This window comes from Melanerpes formicivorus, unplaced genomic scaffold, assembly GCF_026170545.1.
Source record: "Melanerpes formicivorus ecotype bairdi unplaced genomic scaffold, bMelFor1.0.p_v2 SCAF_50, whole genome shotgun sequence".
Lineage (NCBI taxonomy): Eukaryota > Metazoa > Chordata > Aves > Piciformes > Picidae > Melanerpes > Melanerpes formicivorus.
The window spans coordinates 2,717,632-2,738,043 of record NW_027142402.1 but is presented as its reverse complement, the minus strand read 5'-3'; positions in this window follow the sequence as shown (position 1 = coordinate 2,738,043).

The following is a 20,412-nucleotide window of genomic DNA, read 5'->3' as shown; positions in this document are numbered from 1 at the left end:
TGAGGATCAGAAACAATAGCCCAGATGCGGCCCTTGGCTCAAAGGTTCTCTGGACTCTTGGTTGCTGGCAGCTGCAGCCTTGCCCAAGGAAGGCTCAGTGGAGTTTGCCTGTTTGCTCCTGTTCTGTGCTTAGCCATCCTCAGCTGGCTAGTGTCAAAGAAAGGCTGCTGAGCTGTGTGGACTCGGTTGGTCCCACCATAGTCCTTCCCTTTGCCAAAGGAGTTAGCAGAGAAGTGGAGTTTGGGGAAAGTTCCACATTTTTCACCTCTGTCAGTTGTTTCTACTGCAACCACAAAGGGACAAAGAAAGATTTAAGCATCTAGAGTGAGGAGAATCTTGCTGGGGAGCAGCCTGACAGTTTACACAGGCTCTGCACATTCACAACCAAGAAATATGACTTCCATCAGGAGAACCAGAAGAACTGTGCCTTGGATCCTGCTCAGGAATTGTCACAAATGCTTCTCCAAATGTTCCTTTTCAGAAACCTCCAATTCTTCTTTCAAAAGAAAAAAAATAATAACTAGAGAATGATGTTGTTTCTTGTAGCTGTCAGAATAAAAATACTCTGTTGTTTCTGGCAGCTGTGTCAGAGAGGGAATTCCCTGTCTCTGTGAGGAGCACTGAGATTTCTTCTGAGTCAGACATGTTTCTTACACCACAGTCAGAGGAGAGTAAAAGCTAACTTGTGCTTTAGTTCCAGTTGGAAAGGGAGTTTCTGGATTCAGAGTCTGAGCTGCTGGGTCATCTCCAGGAGAAATGCCAAGCCAACACTTGGCACCTCCTTCCCTCCCATCCTGCCCAGGAATGTCCATCCCCACTCACCTGTTGCACGCCCATCCCAGGACCCACAGGCTACACTTCAGCCATGGCTAAGCAAATGCAGGGAACATGCTGCTGCCTAACATTTGATCTTGCTCTTTGCCAACAGCTCACTCCCACAGAGGATGGAGACCACTAGAAGCACTCTACACTGTTTACTTGGCTCCTGCCATTTCTCCACCAGATGGAATTCATGAGCTTCCAGAGCTGTGAGGCTGCCTGAGGGTGAGCCTGGTCTGAGGTAGGTGATCCACTGTGGTTCTAGTGTGTGACAGTGCTGGGAGGACTCTCAGTACTCTTGGTGCATCCTGAAGCTTAGGTCAGGAGTGACAAGGTCACAGCAGAATGGCAATGGGGACCACCAGCTCCCATCCTTGGGCAGAGAGAGAAAAGGAATAGCACCACCCTGCATCTGTAGTTTTCAGCCTCTCTTTTCCTGGAGATATGATAAGGAAGCACAGAAAACAACTGGGTTTTTTTGGATGAAACTGAGTAACTTAAATGCCAATTGTCTTCTAAATCACAGAACCACAGAATTTCAGGGGCTGGAAGGGACCTTGAAAGATCATAAAGCACCCAGGGGGGTGCGTTAGATCGACCATTCATGCTCCTTATCACGAGTTAGTGCTTTAGAAAGTATTGCCTTCACTTTGTACTGGGCCAGGCTGATGGTTTTCACCACATAAGGAGCAGTACACAAAATGAAAATGAAAATTGATTTGGTCTTGCAAGAAAAAGGAACATCCAAATGAAACAGCAGTTACCAGCAAGCGCCAAGTTACTCCAAATGACGTGTGACTAGCACTGGGTGAGGTCTGAACTCTTCAGGTTTGTGGTTTCATCTGCCTTAGCTATCAGGGATGCAAAACCAAACAACAACAAAAAGGAAAAAAGAGAAGCAGAAGTGTTTTCTTAAAGTAAGGCTTTCTCACCGACACTTGCTGGTGAGAACTGAACTCCAGCTGACACAAGTTGTGAATCATAGTTATTGGAAAGCACTAGAAATGTGTGCCTGTCCTTGCCTCTGCTGCTTCTCCTGGCAGAATGCTTCCTTGATGCTTCTCATCATGTTAAATGGTGGCTGTCATGCAAGCTATAACTGGAAATCTAAAAATGCACTGCCAGAGCCTAATAGTGAAACTGTGGGCTCAGACAACTGATGAAGCAGAAAGGGTAGGTGTGAGTTTCTAGCACAGCCTGCACGTTGACATGAGTCTGTTTCCTGCTCACCTTACTCACACTGAGTAGCCCTACTGAGATCAGCTACTTAATTGTGCAAGGAAAACAGCTTCTGAACCTCTTGCTTCTCTGCAGAGATCTAAAATGCAAGAGGCTGGCTTGTGATTCCATGTACAAAGCTCTTCTCTACTGTCCCTAGTAGAATCTTCCTCTCTTTTTGAGAAGTTAGTTCTTTCTCCCTCGTGTAGCTCTCCTCATCTCACTCTCTCTTTCATCTCTGCATCTGGTGAGTACAAGTGGAGCAGTGGTTTCTGGCCCCCAGACTAAGCAGTGTGTGCTAAAAAGGAGTGCTTATGACCAGTGCAAGCAACTAAATATGACACAAGTACTTGAAGCTGAAACCCAGAATTTGGAACAAGCAAAGCAGGCAACTGCAGTGACTGCACAGGAAACACAAGTACACAGCACCAGCAAACACAGATGACTGATCACATTTGGCCTTTTGCTTGGACTCATTCCAGATATCCAGCCACACACTTTCTGCTCAGTATCTCAGTGTGGGATCTCACAAAGGTGCTGCAGAAACTGCAGAGCTGGTGTCCAGCCTGATGCAATCTTGTCTAACCATTCTCCCACAGCCGTACATTGCAGCTCGTGTTTCCTGAGTCCCATGATCACAGCTCTTCTTCCCTTCCCCTTTTATCTTCATCTTCCTCCCCCTTGCTTCCTTTCCCTATTCAGCCAAACCCTGCTGCACCATTGCCTTGTCCCCTGTCCTCCCAGACACACATTCGTCAGCTGGTGTAAATCAGCTTCTCTGCATTGACATCGGGGCAGTGACGGCAGCTGAGAACCTGGCTTGTTTGAAATGCAGACATTCTGTCTGGCACCCTGCCTCTCCTCACTGTGAGTGCTCTGATTCTGCACTGGATGTGGGTGCCTGCCACAGCCCTTCCTCACCATCTCATTCCCTTCAAGTGTGAACCATTCACAGGGCTCTCTCTGATGGCAAGAGTTAGGTGCTGGGGAGAAAAAGGGACCTGACAGCCTGAGAATCACAGAACCATAGAACCATAGAACCATAGAACCATAGAACCATAGAATCACAGAATCACAGAACCATAGAACCATAGAATCATAGAATCACAGAATCACAGAATCATAGAATCATAGGATGGTCTGGGTTGGAAGGGACCTCCAAAGGTCACCTAGTCATCTCCCACCGCTGCAGTAAGCAGGGGCATGGTCAACTAGATCAGGTTGCCCAGTTCCCAGTGTCACAGCCTTGTGTTTCTGTGACACTGGTGCTGAGGAGTAACAACAATTGAGGTTGCAACAACAATTGAGGTTGCCTTCCTGCTCTGTCAGGGTGGCTACATTGGGGTCTTTGCACCCTCACCACCACTCAGCAAGATGCCCAAGCTCTCAGGATTTGTTCTTGCCATCTTCCCATCGTTTTTGAAGCTCCCTCCCAGCAGCCCTTCTGCACATGCGTATCGCACGCCGGCTGCAGGCTGCCGGCCTTGTCACGTTAAGCAAACAATGGCTTAGGTCCAACTCCTGTGTTTTCTTTCTGTGGGATGATCAAAGGGCTATAAACAAAGGCACGGAGAAGGTCTCCCAAACCAGTTTCTGCAGCGATTGCAGACAATGGGCAAAGTACAGTAGGGCAGTGAAAGTGAAGAGGGGGTGGCAGGGAAAACGATGTTCTCAGAGACCTCAGCTGATGAAAAGGTGATTTACTGGCCCCCTCTGATTTCTGATTAACTCAGTGACAGGCCTCATCAGGAGAGTTTTGGTTGAGCTGTTTCATTCTGAGGGTTTTTAATCTCTTTTACCTTATGACACTATTGTTCCAGCCCTCTGCCCCAGAGAGAGCCTGCTCGCTCCCCCCCAGAAGCATAGCGAGAATGATGGTGGATCCGAGGGTGCTGGACAAGCCTGTGGCATTGTTTTGCTGTCATGCAAACCTGGCTGCATTATCATTATTATCATAGACTGACATCTTTCATTGCCTTTGCTGTTTTCCAAGACAAAAGAGCCAGCTGAGACAGGGAACAAAGGAGAATACAGGGAAAAGGAGAGAATATGTCAAGCAAGAATAGTTTGGAAAGGGCCAAAAGTGGAAAAGGAAGTCTAATTCTAGCCTCATCCAGGGGAAAAAGAGTTTTTTGAGCAATGTAAACAAATCAGGAAATCCTGGCACTTACTCCAGTTCCGATTTGGCGAGGCACACCAGCCCTTTCCCTGTGTGTGAGCTGCTGTTTGTGAATGAAATCCAGATTAGGTTATTCATTCAGCCCTGCCAGTCCCCACAGCTTCCAGGTTTCCTTTTGCCTATGGCATAGCTTAAACCTTAAAATAATAATGATAATAATAATAATAACAATAATAAAATGGAAAAAAAAAAACCCCAACCCCAACCCATATGCATGTTATTAGCTCTCCATATTCAAATGGAAATACAATGCTATCATAAATCTCTCTTCTTTTTTTCCCCCCCTTCTTTCTTTTTCTTTCTCTCCCCCCCCCCCCCCCCAGTGTAAATTCCTTTCTCCAGCATGAAGCTGCAGGAAAGCCATTGTATCTGTGCAATCTAAACTTGAAAGGGAACTTTTGCTAAACTAGTTATGATAGGGGAAACATGTTTTGCACTGAGCTGAAAGATTAAAGTTGGCCATAAAAAGGGGCGGAGGGGCTGGGGGCAGGATTATTGCTTGCTCAACTAATGATTAGATACAGGACTTCAAGGACAAATTAAGGAGCAGGAAAAAAAAAGAGAGATTCCTGAAGATAAGTGAAACCAGTTCCAATAACACAAAATAAAAGATACCTTGTTTATCAGGGGGTTTGATCTCCCCCACTTCTATTTCACCCCTATTAGTCTAATAAGGCAAGGAGAATGTAAACCCCAAAAGAGACAACCAATCTTTTGTAGACCTTGAAGTCTGCCCAGCCTATCTGCCTTCCAGCTTGCTCTTCTTTTGCCTTTCTCTTCTCTTCTGATTCCAGCTCAAACTGCTGCTTTGTAACCTTTCTTCTCCCCTTGATTCTGTACTTGATTCCTTACAGAAATATGACACCAGCTGCCAAAATGCCCTTTACCCCCCCCCCAGTTCTAAATGTTTTCTGGCTCATTTAAGCTGCCTGTTCAGGGCAGGGAGAGAGGAGAAGGGATTGAGTATTGCTGCTCTTACCTCAGGCAGGGTTTTTCTGTGCTGTAGTACAGGGACTGTCGGGGGCTAAAGCAAAGGATGGGTCAGAGCTGATAAAAATACAACTACCCAGGAGAGGTGGAATTCATTGTGTAGCTCTAAGTGGCCAAAGCACAGGAGTGTGTGGCCTTTGTCCATGGGGAAATGACAAAAAGAGTTTTGGAACTAACAAGCAGTAGCAATGATGAGCTCTCCTTAAAAGTCTGCAGAGTGAATTGCAGGGAGTCAAGGAAAAAATCCCAGTCTATCCCAAAGGATTTGGGCCTTATGCATGGCTTTGACTCAGGACTGAGGAAGCCCAGCAGCAATTTCAGCCCTGCTCTGAGGTGGGCACACATGTAATGATGCAACTGAGTGGTTGCCTCTGTGTCTTTCATGTTCTCAGTCAAATCCCTGTGAAATTAATGCATCAGAAGAGCTGCTGGAATTGCTGGGGATCTGTTGGAGCCTTGATTACATCTCTTCTGCAGTGTGTGTGCGAGCAAGTGCACTGTGTGAGGGAAAAAAGAGAGGAGGTGGTGTTTGCACAATCAACTTTACTGTACAAACAAGATTACATCCCCTGCTTGGAGACAATCAATGGGTGTGAGCCATCCTGAGCTAAAATGTTGTGATAGTCCTTCAACAAAAGCAACTTCTTTACTTGAGGGGTGAGGGAGCACTGGGCAAGGCTGCCCGGAGAGGTCATGGAGTTTCCTTCCCTGGGGACTTTCAAACCCCAGCTGGACATGCTCCTGTGCAACCTGCTGTGGGTGACCCTGCTTTAGCAGGGGGGGGTTGAGTGGATGATCCCCAGAGGTCCCCAGCAATCCTCACCACACTCTCATTCTGTGAAATCACAGTGCAAGCAAGATGTCTTCATTTCACTGTGACAATATCAAAGCATCATGATTCTATGATTCTATGATCTTGGGGGCCCTGCAGTATAAGATCCTCACTCCTTTGACATCAGTAGAGGGCTTCCCATTGCCAGCTGAGGCAGAGGCAGTAGCAGTGAGTCAACTATCCTGAACAAGACACTGCCACTGCATTTCTGCATCCAAAAGAGGTATTTGTGGAACCTATAAAAATAAAATGCACATTTTTGGGTTTGGTTTTGTTTTGGGGTTTGGGGGTTTTTTGTTAGTTTCATTTTACTGCTGTTAGGGCTATAAAAACAATCCACTTTTTTTTTCATGCCAGGGTGCAGTTAATGGCAAAAAAAGAGAAAGAAATAAATCTGGAGGGAAATAAAGTTACAGACCCATCTCTGCCTGCCTTCTGTTGGTCTGGCAAAACCCACACCATAATGCAGCACATGTGGAGGAGCACTCAGAGGAGTGCTTGTGAAAGCCATAGATGGTACATCTCTGTTACCCTGTCAAGGGAAAACTGCAGCAGTGCTATTAATTTCAGGCTGTTGCTGTAACCTGCACAGTGCTGTGTTCTCCAGTGTGGAAAAGAAGGGAAACAGGTGCTCCATCTCCTCAGCATCTGGTTTGGATGACCACAATACTCCAACCACCTGCACTTTGCAGTCCTGCCAAGCCTGGCCTGCTATTGTATTAGGCAGGACTGGGCTGCCTGTAGCAATAAAAGCCCTTGTTTATCAATTGTACCAGAGGAACATGGGTTGGGAAGAGGCAACAGAACAAACAAACCTGATGGGGGGGGGGGGGGGGGGGGGGGGGAGGAGAAGAAGGGTAAAAGAAGGAAGGAAGGAGAGAAGTAAAGAGAGAGAGAGAGAAAGAGAGAGAGAGAGAAAGAAAGAGAGAGAGAGAAAGAAAGAAAAAGAGAGAGAGAAAGAAAGAAAAAGAGAATGAGAGAGAGAAAGAAAGAAATAGAGAAAGAAAGAGAGGAAGAGAAAGAGAGAAAGAGAGAAAGAGAGAAAGAGGAGAGAAAGAGGAGAGAGAAAGAGAAGAAAGAAGAGAAAGAGAGAGAAGAGAGAAAGAGAGAAAGAGAGAAAGAGGGAAGAGAGGAAGAAGAGAAAGAGAGAAGAGAAAGAGAGAAAGAGAGAAGAGGAAGAGAAAGAAAGAGAGAAAGAAGAGAAAGAGAGAAAGAGAGAAGAAAGAGAGAGAAGAGAGAAAGAGAGAAAGAAGAGAGAGAAGAGGGGAGGAGAGAAGAGGAGAAGAAAGAGAGAGAAGAAAGAGAGAAAGAAGAGAAAGAGAGAAAGAGAGGAAAGAGAGAGAGAAAGAGAGAAAGAAAGAAGAGAGAAAGAAGAGAGAAAGAGAGAAAGAAAGAGAGAAAGAGAGAAAGAGAGAAAGAGAGAAAGAGAGAGAGAAAGAAAGAAAGACAGAAAGAAAGAAAGAAAGAAAGAAAGACAGAAAGAAAGAAAGAAAGAAAGAAAGAAAGACAGAAAGAGAAAGAAAGAAAGAGAAAGAACAGAAAGAAAGGAAGACAGACAACCCACCCAGTAGGAAATCAAATCTGTCTGTAGTTTGAATGCTTTGGCCATGGAAGATCTGAGGTGCTGGGGGGCTGTGGTTTGGGGTTGGTTTGGGGTTCTTTTGCAGACACTGGAAAAGGGAAACCAACCTTGTGGCAAGTTTTCCTGTCTGAAACAGACAGTTGGCACTTGTGTTAAGAGAGAGAGAGAGAGTTTTTTAGTATCAGGGTTTAGGACTGGAAGAGGAGCTGTAGTTTCACATTTGAATGCAGGGTTGTTTTTACAGACTGTGCTGAGTTTTCTCTCTGTAGCTCTGACTATAAACAAGATGATTCACAGCTTGCTAAGAATGGATTTAGGGCTATTTAGGATTCAAACTGAAGCACTGCCCAGAACCTTAGACACTACAGCTTATTCTATTTTAGATTTTCACCGTTCGGGGCTGGCAAAGTCATCTCCCTGAACGTGAAACAAGCAATACACTCAGGGCAACACATTGCAGGGGATGCCGTGAGCTGTCCTGGTGGAGTCAGCGCTGCCCGTTATATCCTCACAGTCAGGCACAGATTCCAGGACCTTTTTAAGATGACAAATTACTCCATATTAAAACAAAGGATTGGCAGATGGTCTACCTACATCCTGCCCTGCAACCTGCAATGCTTTTCTTTCCTGCCTTTGTGAAAGCTGCTTAATTGAAGGGCATTTTACTCTTCCCTGCAAATCCGAGGCGGCTCGGCTGGTTCCGTCCCTTGGCCGTCAAGCACCAACTAGCGACAGACGGGCAGGACTGCGGCAGGCTTTGGGCAGCTGAAGCGGACACAGATTTTTCAGGGCGAAGTCATGTATGGTGAGGAAAAAGCTAGCCTAGCCCCCCCTGAACTGGAGCTAGGTCCTCTGGTCTTAAAATACCTGCCGCAGTGGTCTTGGATGCCAAGGAAAGATGACTGTGTTGTCTCTCGACTTCTTTTTCAGGTGGGGGCAAGTCAGTGCTCCACCAAGGTGGCTTTGCAGGGGAAAAGCTCTCCTCAGGCTGGCATGAGGAGCACTTTGCTGGCAGGAAATACTTTTGTGGGGTGGTGGACAGGGTGATAGAAACAGATAAAGAAAATCTGACAGAGCTTACGTGAAAAGTTAGAGCCATTAAGTACTTGAGTGGAGCACATAAAGGGACACCTGCAAGACAACCTATGGAGCACTGGATATTGTTAGATAACAGCTTCTTTCTTTGAGTTTGCAGCAATCCAGTTTGCTACATCTCACACATAAATGCCAGTGCTCAAAATCCACAGCTACCCTTTCAGGTGAATGATGGCACAAGACATAAAGCTGAAAGAGGAAAGAGAAAACCAAGTGGGAAAAATGGGACTAGATGGGAAATATCATCATGCTCATCAAAGGGTTGACATGCAGCACATGCATGCACCCACTGCTGCACTCCATGGACAGGGTTAAAGACAGAAACTCATGCTCAGAGAACTTTGGTGTTGCTCCAGTAGTGAAAGAAGTGCTTGCAGTTCCATGCAACTTGGGTTTCTTGGTCTCAGCAGATGCATCTTCTCAGATTCACTCTGTTTTTACAATGAACACTATGGCTAATTGCAGAGTAGGGTAAAGAAAGGGGAATCTTATTTGCAGCATATGAAGCATGGTGATTAGCCAATTAAGTGTTTCTCTTGCTGGTCCCTATCTACAAATCATGACATTTAAAGCTAAGATAAAATATATCTCATCTATTACACACAGGGAGAGAGAGAGATGAGAAAGTGTGCTTTTTAAACTGGTAGAAACTCACAGATTTAAACTCAGCAGTTTACAAAACACTCCTAACAATGAAGCTGTGCTTGGAGGCTGCAGAATCTTTATTCAGATCGGTGAAAAGATGCAGTTGCACTCAAAAGAAGAGTTTTGTTTTAAACCAACTTCTGATCCCCAGGGTCTGAGCACACTGGCTATTGCTTGTACAGCCAGGAAAATCCTGTTCTTAGCAGTGACCACTTACTCCTGGTAATGATTAAATAGGTTCCAGAGGATCATTTGAAAAGTGGTTTGTTTAAATACCATTTACTTGAAGGCCATTAAGTCTCTGCAGTTCAAGGGTAGCAAGGGAGATAATGTCAAGGCAATGATATCACACCTCTGTTTTATGACACCAACTGCCCCATAGATCATACTTTGTACATGGGTTAGGTGTGGAGAAAAGCTGCTCTATGAATCCATCTTATCTTTCACCTTCTGGCAAGACAGTTCATATGAAGAAAGGAGCTTAGAATAAGGAACTTAGGACATTATCCATCAGCAGTCTCTGTCAAAAGCTGCAGCCACTGCATTGCAAGATCTTTGGGGTTACTGTCATCATGTCACACACCTTTGGTTCACCATCCCCTAAGCCCCAGGTTTCTATATGTCCTTAAAATCAGTCTCCTGCTTGGCTGGCAGTGTTTGGATGCTTGAAGGCTCACTCCAGAGGTGCTGCTCTCAGAGGTACCACAACCTTGTTTGGTTAACAAAAAGCAGAATGGGTGGAAGTCCAGCTCTGAGGAAGTGGGTGGCAGAGCTCCAGCTGCATGAACTCAGGCCAGGATCTTTTTCCCATGATGTTCCCATAAAGTGAATAAAATAAAATTCTCTTGAACAGTGAAAGTAGAGTTCAGCAGAGAGCTCTTCACCGCCACAAGCTTGCACCATATCCTGCCATTCACACTCAGGCGCCAGCGCCTTGGAAATCACTGAGTCAAGGGGAGCCTTGCCTGACAAAGAGCCACGAGATTACATCCTCAGATTGTTGGAGTTTCATGAGTGCACCTCGACAGAATTTCCTCTGAAATGGGAGACAAAACCCCTTGGAAGGTTAAAAAGTGAATCTGAATTTCGTGTTCCTGGGAGTCCCTTAGCTCTGGCCTTGGGTCTCGTGTTCAGAAACACAGAGCTGGATGGGAACCAAACCTTTTTCAGCACCTCATCATTATTAACTCAGCCTTTCTGTGTGAATGTGAATTTTCCAGTCCTCACCAGACAGGCAGACAAAGCTAAATCAGTCAGGGCATGCTTGACACATCTGCTACAGTGAAGGAAGGAGAGTGAAGGAGCTTTAAAATGGGCATCAAAACATAAAGTAGGTAAAATGAATACTTGAATAGATATATGCATTCATTGAATTTCTCTGGACAAGAGAGGCTTGACAGGGCTCAGGGCTCTAGTGGAAGATGTCCCTGCTGACTGCAGGGGGGGTGGACCAGAAGGCCTTTGAATGTCCCTTACAACCCAACCTATTCTATGATTCTGTGTGGCACTCTCTTCATTCACATGCTAGAGCTCCTCACTTCTGCTTAAACCACCACAGCTCCCATTATCAAGCCCAAGCTGCAGCCACATAGGAGAGTGGCTGGAAATCACCCTGCACACCTGCAGATAGAATTCCTCTGCTCTATTTTAGACATGCACCTTTGACTGAGATTAATTGAACCCCAGATGTGCCCATTTCTCTTCACTGCTTCCAAAAATAGAGCCTTAAGAGCTAACTCAGACATGGCAGACATCTCATTTTGGACCAGAAGTTCCACCCAGTAGAGCAATGCAGCAGATTCCAGCATGGCTCCACTCTGGGCTAGGCAGACATACACCAGGTCCAGTCTGGAAGTGGTGTGGCTGTGCTGTCATGGCAGCAAGCCCAGGCTAATGAAGTGTGTTGGGGAGAAGCATGTGGCAACCATAAAGTGGCTACCTGACTTCTGGAAGGCAGTGAGCAGGGTAGGGCTGGCTCTGCTCTAAGCAGAGTAAAAAGGCAGCTGCCTGCACTTGTTTGTGCACCTTTTCTGCACTGTTCAGTCTTCACCAAAACTTGTGACTGGCACTGGGTCTGTTCTGCATTCAGGATTCAGGTTTAAGTGCCTGAATCAAGTGCCTTCTCCCATCTGCTCATTAGGTAAATTCTACTGTATCACATTAGTGCAGAGCAAGTACAGAAGCTTACACCCTGCCAACTCAAATGTTGCACAGACTACGACTTAATAGCTCTTAAAAGTCTTGCCAGCTCTGCTGTGAAGTGTGAAAAGCTCACCTGAAGCACATAACCATGCCAAAAGTGCTCTGATCTAGATACAATTAGATGGGCAAAAAATATCCTTCAGCTAATGCAGTTTATTTACAGCAATGAAAATCCCAGTCCCTTACAGCTGTAGTGTGCAGCTCGGTGTGCATCGACACCCACAGGTGCCAGCTGCGGAGCTACCGGCAGGCACACAGCAGGCTGTCACCACTGAGGGCAAGACACTGCTGGAGGAGGATTTCATAGATTCATAGAATGGTTTGGGTTGGAAGGGACCTTAAAAATCATTCAATTCCAACCCCCTGCCATGGGCAGGGACACCTCCTGCCAGCCCAGGTTGCTCAGGGTCTCATCCAGCCCAGCCTTGAACACCTCCAGGGAGGGGGCAACCTGTTCCAGTGTCTCACCACCCTCACTGTAAAGACTTTCTTCCTAATCTCCAGTCTAAATCTGCCCTCCTCAAGCTTCAATCCATTCCCCTTCATCCTATCACTGCAAGCCCTTGTAAATGGTCCCTTCCTGGCTTTCTTGGAGGCACCCTTCAGGTACTGGAAGGCTGCTCTAAGGTCTCGCCCAGAGCCACCTTTTCTGGGCATGCTTTTTGCCATGTGTGCCATGTGTGTTGTGTCTGTGGAAAGGCTGCAAATGTTTCCTCTTCTTGCTTAACAGGATATAGGTGCAGTGTTTCCAGTTTTGAACTTGTCAGGCTTTTTTATAGAAACTAATCCAGTTGAAGGACAACAAAGCTGGTGAAGGGTCTGGAGAACAAGTCTTATGAAGAGCAAGTGAGGGAACTGAGGTTGTTTAATATGTAGAAGAGGAGTCTGAGGGGAGACCTCATTGCTCTCTGCAATTCCCTGAAAGGAGGTTGGAGGCAGGTGGGGATTGAGCTCTTCTCCTTAGTATCAGGTGATGGAATGAGCTGAAATGGCCTCAAATTGTGCCAGAGCAGGTTTGGGCTGGATAGTAGGAAAAAAATCTCTAAGGAAGGAAGTGATCAGGCATTGGAACAGGCTGCCCAGGGAGGTGGTTAAAAAATCACCACCCCCACAGGTGTTCAAGGAATGTGTGTGCATGGCACCTTGGGACATGGTTTAATGGTCATGGTGGTGTTGGGAGTTGAAGAGAGCAAGAAGGTCTCCCCTCAGCCTCCACTTCTCCAGACCCTTCCCCAGCATCATTGCCCTTCTCTGGACAAACTTATGTCTCTCTTAGGCAACCTCTACAAAAAGCAAGGCAATGCAAACTAGGGCCTCTTTCTGACCTTGTTTTCTTGCTCACACAAACAAAGCTCTCTTGGGTTGTTTGGGACAGATTTTCAACTTGGGCCAAGCGGATTTGCCAACCAGTCTATTCACTACCCTAAAAAATTACCCCACTTAAGCAATCAACAAGCCTCATCCTGCTATTTCTATGTGCTCACTATCAAAGAAGGTGAGCTGTGATGAAGCCCTGTCTACCAGATGTATGTGGGGGATCCAGGCTGTCCTTCTAACAGACCATGTTCCAACAGGCTTTTTGGTACACTGCCACATTCCAGTGTTTCCCTTATGAAAGAGAGGCATGCAGCAGCACATCCTCCTGCACACCAACCCAGGAGCTGTTCATCAGGGCCCTAAAGAAGGGATGGGTGAAATTGTTTTGTCTAATTTCCAACCCACTTGAATGTCATGGGCTGTAAAGTTCAGCAGCCTCCAATGGTTATTTGGATTGCATTCCTCCAAGGTGAGGCTGCAAGGGTGGAGTGAAGCAGAGAGAGGTCTTGGATGGAAAATGAGCCAGAGGAGACAAACAAAACCAGAGAGAGAGAGTGAAAACAGGAGCAGAGGGGAGGAAGAAAAACAGTTTTTAAATTGAAGCATAGCTGTAGGTAGCCTCTGTAGGGCATCTCATTGTATGGGGCTGACATGAGCCTCTAAGCCAAATGCAGTTGCATTCATTTTGGTGAGACTCAGGGCCTTGGGGCCAGTAAGGAGGTGAAAGAGGGAAAGGAAAGAGGAAAAAGAGTTAGTCTTCATCAGACCAAGGCATAATGAGCTTCCCCCAGCTCAAGGGATTCTTTTAGTGTATGTAAAAAAACCAGAGATGGGATAAAGAAAACTGGAAATACTGAAAGCAGAGAGAAGAGTGATCGAGAAAGGAGCTTGGTTCTTGGGATGGGATTTAATTAGGAGGAGATTAGTTACATGGAAAGACAAGGAAGGGAGAGCAATTATGGGAGAAAGTCCAATGGCAAGGGAAAGAATAGGAGGGAAGTAAGAGGGGAGGTAAAAAGAACTGGGGTGCTGGCTGGAGGAGGCTGTGGTGACCTGCCCGTCAGTCACTGCAGAGTCACCATTCCTCCTGCAAATTCTGCTTTCATACAGAGCTGTCATCACCTAGGGGCTACCAGAAGACTCTTTGGAAGCTTTTTTCCCCCTCTAAATCCCTCTTTCTCAGGAGAAGCAGAAGCTTGTGCTTAGCTAGATGAACTAGATGATGGGCACTGCTTGCAGAAAAGTGTTTTCAAATTCCAGAAAGGACAACCGTAATTCAGTCTCCTGAATGAGCCCCCCAAAAAACAGCTCCTGGTGGCTCTTTTTCCCCCTTCAGCATGACCTGGATTCTCCAGGCAGCACATATGGCAGAGCAGCAAAATGGTTTACTCCCATTCCTGGAGGACCTGCCAGAGCTCCGATCAGAGAAGGGCAGAGATGGAGAGATAGCAGAGCCATCCTTCTGTCATCTTCCTCTCTGACTTCCCTGCTAGGGAAGCCCAGTGTGACAGGAGCAAAAGCACACAGCTTCAGACACCTCCAGGTCACCCTCTGCAGCCCAGGAAGATCCCTACCTCCCCTGACTCCCTTAACTGAGCTGCCCCAGGGCCAGTGTAGCTCTGCACCACCCCTGCTGCCAACCTGTATTTAGAGAGAACATCGAGTTCCTCGCTATTAAAGCAGAACCTGTAGGTGTTGTGTGTGCTGTGGGACACGTGCCTGGTGCTGGGGAGAGCACTTCTGAATAGAAGGAGTGCCATCAGCAGCTGAGCAGGTGGTGTGAGGTAATGGAACACTGAAAGAGTGGACAGTTTCTTGGCAGGCTCCAAGCAGAGCTCTTGCATCACTGACAGCGTTTGGCTTTGCTGGGAAGGGCAGATCAGGCACCTTGCTGCTCTGCAGCCTCACCTGCAGCTTGCACTTTTCTTTGGCACACGACTGCCCTGAGTGCCATCAGCAGCTTCCTCTGTTCTGCAGGAGTGCCAGGCTCCCCTTCACACCAGGGGAGGTTTAGGTTGGGAAGGGGAAAAATTTCTTTGCTGAAAGAGTGGTCAGGGATTGGAACAGCTGCCCAGGGAGGTGGTGGAGTCCTTGTCCCTGGAGGTGTTCAAGAAATGTACAGATAGGGCACTTAGGGGCATGGTTTAGTGGGAGGGGTGGTGTTGGGCTGATGGCTGGACTTGACCCTAGAGGTCTTTTCCAGCCTTACTGATTCTCTGATTCTTGTGCCACAGCCACCAGTTAGTTTGCAGCTTTCTGCTGGGATGCCAATGAGAAATGACAACCAAGAGGGTGCAGTAAGAGAACAAATGTCAGTGAGATCATATTCTACTTTCATTATCTCTACCTGCCTTCTGCATTCACCTACTTGCAGAGATAATCCCCAGCCTTTAATTTAATGACTTTTAGTGCAGCCTTACGAGCAGCATTCTTTTGATGAGTATTTTTAAAGCAGAAAAACAAGCTTCTCAGGCAGGGTTCATCAGGCTCTTGCAGCTGCAATTAAAATGCTTGCAGGAAAAGGAAAGGGGGGGAAGAAAAGGAGAAGAAGAATTATGTGTTAAATTTGTGATGAGATGCTTGTGGTCTGCATGGCTTTCTGGACTCAAACCCCCTGCTGCTCTCACTCACCTCATGTGATAAAATCTGCCAGATGAAAGCATCAACACATGATGCTTCCACAAATTCTCCAGAGCAGAGGCTGGAAACCACTGCATTGTTTGTTTTGTTTAGCTGGTTGGGTTTTTTTCATTTAGCCTTTTGAATGAAAGTTTTTAAATGGCCTTCACTTACTAGAAACTCATTGAGATGGCAGAAGAAAATGACTCTCCCTTTTCTTTGCCCTGCTTGATCAAGGAATATTTGCACACCCTGTCTGTTGGGCTCTTGGTGCTTTCCATTCCTCACTTTTCTGACTCCCACAAAGGAAGAGCTAATTTTTGAATCCCTAACCTTTCATTAGCAATCAGAGGCCCTGGCTGATGTCTGTCATGAGCTGGAAGTGGTTTAATGGCCATGGTGGTCTCAGGCTGATGGTTGGGCTTGATGATCTTAGAGGCCTTTTTCAACCAAAAACATCTCTGTGACTGAAAATTAAATTATTGCTATTGTACAGCTCTACAGTTTGAAAGACAAATTCATTAGCTAGCAATAAGCAGATGGACCAAGGAGTCTCTCCTCATTTTCTCATGGTAGCTTGCAACCTGGAGTAGCTACTCCATGGTCAGTGCCTACATCCAGTGTGAGACAGTGCCTGCCACACTGAAAGGATAAGGGGAAAGGAATCACAGGGTCAGAGGCTCGCAGAATCACAGCATCACAGCATGGTAGGTGTTGGAAGGGACCTCAGGATATGTACCAGTCCAACCCCCTTGCCAAAGCAGGTTCCCCTTAGATCAGGTTGCACAAGAACACATCCATCACTGGAGGTGTTTAGGAAGAGACTTGATGAGGTGCTTGGTACCATGGTTTAGTTGATTAGATGGTGTTGGATGATAAGTTGGACTTGATGATCTCAAAGGTCTCTTCCAACCTGGTCTACTCTATTCTTTTCTATTCTATTCTATTCTGTTCTATTCTATTCTATTCTATTCTATTCTATTCTATTCTATTCTATTCTATTCTATTCTATTCTATTCTAAAGCAGACCTAAGATATCATGAAGGTTATCTGATGATGCAGCCCATCATACCTCCTGGAGCTATTCTTTGACCAAAGGCATTGCCTCAGCCAACCCAGGCAGACAGAAGTACTCACTGCTGGGCTCCTCAGAGGAGCAGACATCACTTACTTCTGCCCTCTGCCCATGTCCTATTTCTCACAGCAGCCACCAAGGATCACTCCTGACCTGTCAGGATGTGTCTGTGGCATCGTTCCAGGCAAGTAAACAAGGCTGGACAGTTTGGGAATAGCGGAGCGGGAAGGGTTTCGAAGCACCATCATGGGCTGTCTCCTTCATTGTGTTAGCGACTGAACCACCCAGTGCTTGTTTCCTCCCAATAGCAGCCCTGTAATTGTTTCCTCTTGTCTAGTTCATTTTTAGAACTGTTTTAATTTTGCCCATTGTTGACCCTGCTGGTTTAGTCTATTAAAGCTTTACATACACATGGAAAAAAACAACAGCACCTCGCTTCCTGCCTTCCACCAGCCTCCAGAGTAGCTCTCAGGGCAACACACAGAGGGGGCTGGGAAAGGGAGATTGGAAGCTGTGATGTTACCACAGTGGGCAGGATTTAAGGTACGAAAGGGCAGCTTCTCCTGTGTGGTCTTCCCCCATGTCATTCACTCTGCAGGCACTGGGGCTGGGCTCACACCCTGCCCTTTGGAATGCTGCCCAAGGGCTGGCAGCTGTAGTGATCTGCTCTGGTTTTCTTTCTCACCTCTTTTTGTCCCTCAGAAAAAAATATCAGTTGCAGGCTCCTGATGAAATTGTTGGGACATGCTGCCTATTTCAAGATAATACTTCATGTTTTGATCTGAGCTCCCTGATAATTTCATAGAATCATAGACTCCTTAAGGCTGGAAAAGACCTCTAAGATCATCAAGTCCAACCTTCTACCCAACATCTCCATGACCATGCCCCAAAGTGCTACACCTCCACATTCTTTGAACCCATGCTCACCTTGTGCATGATGCCACAGTCCCCTCATCCAGGAAGCAGGAAATCTGGCTGTTATCCTCAGCCTCAGAAGGCTTGACTCCAGAATTCCCACATCCCAGAAGAACCCTGTAACCACCAGATTGGCTCTTGTGGGAGACAGACACCTCCACCCTTCCTGCTGGAGATGAGTCAGGGTCAACTACACCAGGGCAAGCCAAAGGTTCAACAGGAGGGTAAAGCAGAAAGCACGTGGTGCTGTGCTGGCCTGAGGAGGGCTTGCAGCAGGGCAGATGGAGTGTTCCCATCTGCCCAACAGCCTGGAGTACAAGTGGAGCTCACTGGGAACTTTCCTTTGCTGTTCAGAGAGCTGACTCCAAAGCTGAAGCACTTTGGTTGCAAACACTGTGGTGGGTTTTGTTTCTTTTCTTTTTTCCCCCCCAAGTCAAATCTGCTTTCAGTTAACTAAACATAAAAATCCTGGGAGAAGCTGTGAATTTTAGGCATTTATTATACTTGAACAAGGAATTTTAGGGCTTTATTATGCTTGAACAAGGAGGCATATAACATCTAGCCAGCAAGAGTGGGAGATGGAATGGGATACATTTATATACTGAGACCTTTTGTGGACAAAGCAATTATATCATCAGCAAGCACTAGCCTGACTCCTAACCTTAATGACTTTCCCTGGTACACAGTAGGGTGACAAGAAATGCACACAAAACCCTGCCTTGGGTTTTCTATACATATTTCTCCTCTTATCTTTTCATATCTTGTTGCTTTCCCAAAACCAGAAGGTGAACTGAGGTCTCCAGTCCTTTTCAACCACATGTTCCTGATTCCAGTTTCATTTCCAATTCTGTCTATTAAAAGCAACACAAAAAAAGGGGCCTTGAGTGAACAAAAATAATTGAGGTCCAAACTGAACCACAGAATCATAGAATGGTCTGGGTCAGAAGGGACCTCCAAAGGTCATTTAGTCCAACCCCACCACAGCAAAAAGAGACATCCTCAATCAGATCAAGGTGCCCAGAGCCTTGTTGAGCATCACCTTCAATATCTCCAGGGATGGGGCCTCAACTACCTCCCTGGGCAACCTGTTCCAGTGTTCCACTACCTTCATGGTGAAGAACTTGTTCCTCAAAGGTGCTCTCCGTAGGCAAAGGCACAGCTGGAAAAGAGGGATCAATGCCTCTCTGCCATCTGGTGCACACACTGCTGGAAGTGTGCTTCAGTCACAGTGGAAAGGATGCTTAGCACCATTAGATGGGAACAGAATTGCTGTGGGTAGGAAATGCAGCAAGTGTCATTCATGCTCATCCAGGCTGGCTGGCTCATTCCTGCCCATCCAGGCTGGCTCATTGCTGCCCATCCACGCTGGCTTATTCCTGCCCATCCACGCTGGCTTATTCCTGCCCATTCAGGCTGGCTCATTGCTGCCCATCCACACTGGCTTATTCCTGCCCATCCACGCTGGCTTATTTCTGCCCATCCAGGCTGGCTTATTCCTGCCCATTCAGGCTGGCTCATTGCTGCCCATCCACACTGGCTTATTCCTGCCCATCCAAGGCTGGCTTATTTCTGCCCATCCAGGCTGGCTCATTCCTGCCCATCCAGGCTGGCTAGCACCCTTTTCTTTGCTGCAGCTACAAGTTGCACTGTATTTTACACATAAGTTGAATGAGCAGCCTGGTCTAGTGAGAGATGTCCCTGCCTGTGGCAGGGGGGTTGGAACTGGATGATCTTTAAGGTCTCTTCCAACTCCAGCCACTCTATGACTTTTCAACAGACAGCTCCAAAAGTATCCCTGTGGAAGCCAAAAGGACATTTCTTTCATGTTTGGCAGTGGTATTGCTGCAACAGCATTTCATGCACATTTCTGAGCAATGGAGGCTTACTTCTTTCTATCTCAGGGTGCTGCATTCACTTATCATAAAACATGAATCACACGCCACCAAGGTTTACTTGAAGCACAAGAGGAAATCCAACAGTTCCCAAGTGCATTGAGCTCTCTTCTTCCCTCTTTATCTCACCACAGGCTTCTAAACACTCATGTATACTTCTTCCAGTACTTACACTTGGGTGAAACATGGCACTCAAGGTAGCACTGAGTTCTGAGGCGAGCCTGAAAACAGATTTTGCTGATAGAATGCAAAACAGCAATCAACAATGAAATAAAAAACTGAAAGCTTTTAGGTATTTTGAAACCAAATTCCTGAGGCCACTCACATTTAAAGTAGGAGCACAGACTTTCCCTGCTCAACAAGCATGGGTTTACCTCCACTGTAACTACATAGTGTTGGGGAAGATTATACTTTTACAACATAGCTCTTGTGGAAGCAAAGCCCTTGGAGCTCTTCACACAGACAGTGTACAACAGTTAGGTGTTTCAGCTCTTAGCAGAGTTTCAAGCCCTACCTGAACCACAACTCTTTAAGCACTCCTGAAACTCCAGTTCTTTACCTATCACCCTGAACAAAGGGAGTGCTGTATCAGGTAGAGCAGGGTGACAGTGTTTGCTGACATGCCCATTTGTAGAAAGCAAGAGGAAACCTAATCCTAAAAGGATCCTGAGCACACAGGTTGCCAGACTTGTTAATTTTCAAGGAGGGGAGAGCTGCTGGGCGTTGAATTGCATTTACCTGCGTGCTGCTGCTCAGAGAGGAATGCGTGAGAGAAAATCCATTTATCAAGGCTCTGGTTGCCTGTTAGTGTGCCCTGTGAGTAACTGTGACAGCTCCTCTCTGCCCTCTGTGCCACTTGGTATGACTACAACAGTGTTTACCCACCTGCACGTGCCTCAGGATGTCTGACAGCCTGTGCCAGGATGTCACAGCTTGTGCTGTGTCACTCCAATGCCTCTCGGGGCATTAATGACACAGTGCAACAAAGCAGAAAGACTGATGTGACACTTCTCAATAGGAAGTGTTTACCTC